This window comes from Tupaia chinensis, unplaced genomic scaffold, assembly GCF_000334495.1.
Source record: "Tupaia chinensis unplaced genomic scaffold, TupChi_1.0 Scaffold143910_1, whole genome shotgun sequence".
NCBI lineage: Eukaryota > Metazoa > Chordata > Mammalia > Scandentia > Tupaiidae > Tupaia > Tupaia belangeri.
In genome coordinates, this window is record NW_006203761.1 from 152 (window position 1) to 3,207 (window position 3,056).

Consider the following 3,056-nt stretch of genomic DNA (forward strand, 5'->3'; position numbering starts at 1 on the left):
TGGGATCTTGGGCATGCGCGCACATGCGCCCGGCGTGAGTTTTAAGCCACTGGGTCCGAGATGCAAACCGCGGTCGACTATGAGGGAGTCCAGCGACATAGCCATTACGCTAACTGCTGGTTCCCAAGGCATTAGTGTTTTTATTTGCGGTGGTCTTAGTTTGCAAAATTCTGGCTTATTATTATTCAACTTAATGATTTAGAATCATGTATTCAGTTTTGTAAAAGGGTATTTTGTTTTACAGAGGCCAGGGGGCCTCATTAAAGGTTAAGTGAAAAGTAAAAAATGACTGACTGAGCTTGCCCAGATCAGGCAGTCTCCTTGATTGAATGACATATGTGTAACTTCTCATATTTAAATATATTTAAGAATAATTAAAAGAAATCCAATTAAAATACATAGGTATAGGCACAATCTAGGAAAATCTGACAACATACATTTTAAGTAGAAAATATCTAAAAGAATCAAACAGTAAAAATTGTAATAAAAAATAAAATAATTAAGAATGAAAGACTGTAAAAGAGCTAAAAATAAAAGTAACCACCCCCATAAGACAAGACTTATTAGCTTTCATCAGACTTAAAGCAAAAATTTAATAACTCTCTTCCAGAAAAATGCACAAAGTACAACTTTTTACATAACATCTCAGAGCAATGTATGGACTTACTTCACAAATTCCTTTCTGAGGGACCAGCAAATGACACAGTGGTTACGTAACTGACCACAGTTCAAGTCCTGGACCTAGTGGCTTAAAAAATCACACAGAGCATATCTGCGTATGTGCTCGAGATCCCAAGAGGAAGATGGAGAAGGGACTGTGGTGTGGCCATCTCCCCAGGGAGTGGTTTCTCACTTTCCCTCTCATTGTCTCTGTCTCCCTCTCTTCAGTGACCAAACCTTTGAAAATAAATAAATTGTTCTTCCTGGGGCCAGTAGATGGTGTTGGACTCCTACATGGTCAACCAGTTTGAGTCCCTGACCTGGTGGATTAAAAATCACACCAGACACGTGTGCACGGGCCCAAAATCCTGAGAGGAGAATGGAGAAGGGACTATGGCATAGTCATCCCCCCTGGGGATGATTTCTCATGTTTCCTCTCACTGTCTCTGTCTTTCTGGCAAGAGTACACACCCTATGGCAAAAACCTTTTAAAAAATTGTTTTTAGAAATATAGAGAAGATTCTCTTGACTTCTCTTCCCTAGTTTGGAAGAAGCTATGGGTGCCTTTATTTGCATGTATTTTAATATCATGTTCTGTAATGTGTATTTTGGATTCTCCTTCCAGCTTTTTTAACATGTGCCTGGTTTTCCAATTAGGAGTTAAATAAATTCTTTAACATGCACTCATTTAGGATCTGTACTTTTGAAAAGCATCCTTTAAGGAAGAGGTGCAGCTGAGGGATCTTAACATTGAATACGGAGAAGATGGGGTGTTCCCTCCACAACTAATGAGCTTACTTCAGCTTAGGGAAGGAGGATAGTACTACAGAAAGTAGCAGAACCAGGAGCTGTGGGTGAGGTCACTGGGGCTGGCAGGGCCAAAGATGGGGTCTCCAAAGGCCTATGTCAACCCCCGAGGACTAAACTCTTGACAGCGTACATGCATGTGTGTGTGTGTGTGTGTGTGTGTGTGTGAGAGAGAGAGAGAGAGAGAGAAAAAAAGAGAGAGAGAGAGAGAGAGAGAGAGAGAGAGAACTCGGCCTTCTGAAATAACCTTCTGGGCCGTTTTTAAGTCCTCAGGTTTTTACTCAGAGGCGAGCTGCAGTCTGATGAACGCATTTGTGCTCTGGGGCTACAATTTAAATGAAAAAGAACAGAAAGTAATAGAAGGCATTGGGTGTAGTAAAGCAAGCATTTCATAAACCTTCAGTAAGTATACATACTGTTTTACTTTACCTGTCTGCCTATCTATCCATCCATCAGTATAATTTTACTTTGGATCATGAGGAAAAACATTGCCTAACAGACTCTAAAGCATTAAAGAAAAAATTACTCTTAGCCTATTTTTTCCCCCATGGGAGAGAGAAACCGAGCATAAGCCAGCATCCCCACCAGGGTCTTCACAGATCTAGCCTGTCCCAGCCAGCCTCCCCACTTGTCCTGGGGCACTATGCTTGTGAGTGCTCAGGGAGTTCCCAGGTTCTTGCAGGTCCAGCTGTGTTACCTACCAAGCTGAACTACCACTAATCCTAAAAGGACTAGCTACTTCAGGAAGGTGAGTGGGGCTTTGTCTACTTTTTCCAGGCAGCCACCGTTTAAACAAACTGAAAAAATGAAGCCAGGAAAAAATGAAGCCAGGATCAAGATAAACTTATCTCCTCAGGAAGGTCTTTATTAATCAGTCTTTGCCAATTAGGCTCCAGCAAGAAGTGGGAGGGTAGAAAGAATGGGAAAGATTATTTTTCACTACTTAAAAATCTACTTTTCAGTGCAGTTCTAAGGTTTAGCTCTCAGAAGTATACAAATCTTTACCTTCTATCAGACCAAACAAAATTGTCATTACTCTTCAACCTCTGCAAGGTTACAACTGCTTAAAAAATAATTTTGCTTCTGTTGACCCTACTTGTAATTTTTAAAATGTAAAAATCAGGCCAGCCAGTCACATGGCGAGGAAGGCCGGATCCTACATGGCTGACTGCACAGTTTCAATCCCGGACCCAGGGACTTGAACAAACACATCAGGCCTGTGTGTGCACATGCCCAAAACCCTGAGAAAATAACGGAGAGATTACCTAGGAACTCTCCCCCCACTCCCCACACCGTGAGTGCTTTCTCACTTTCCCTCTTTCCCCAGTCAGTAATTCGAAGTCTTAAGTTAGAAAAGTTTCTAATTATTAGATAGTTAGAAACTAATTTTTTAAGGTTTTTGCCATGCACTTATTGGTTGAGGGGTTGTGAAGGAGAGAAAAAGTGAAAAATCATTCTTCAGGGCAATGGCTACACTACGATCCTTTCTTCTCCTGGGATTTTGGGCATACACACATATGCACCTGGTGCGATTTTTCAAGCTGCCAGGTCTGGGACTTGAACTACAGTCAGCCATGTGGGAGTTCAGC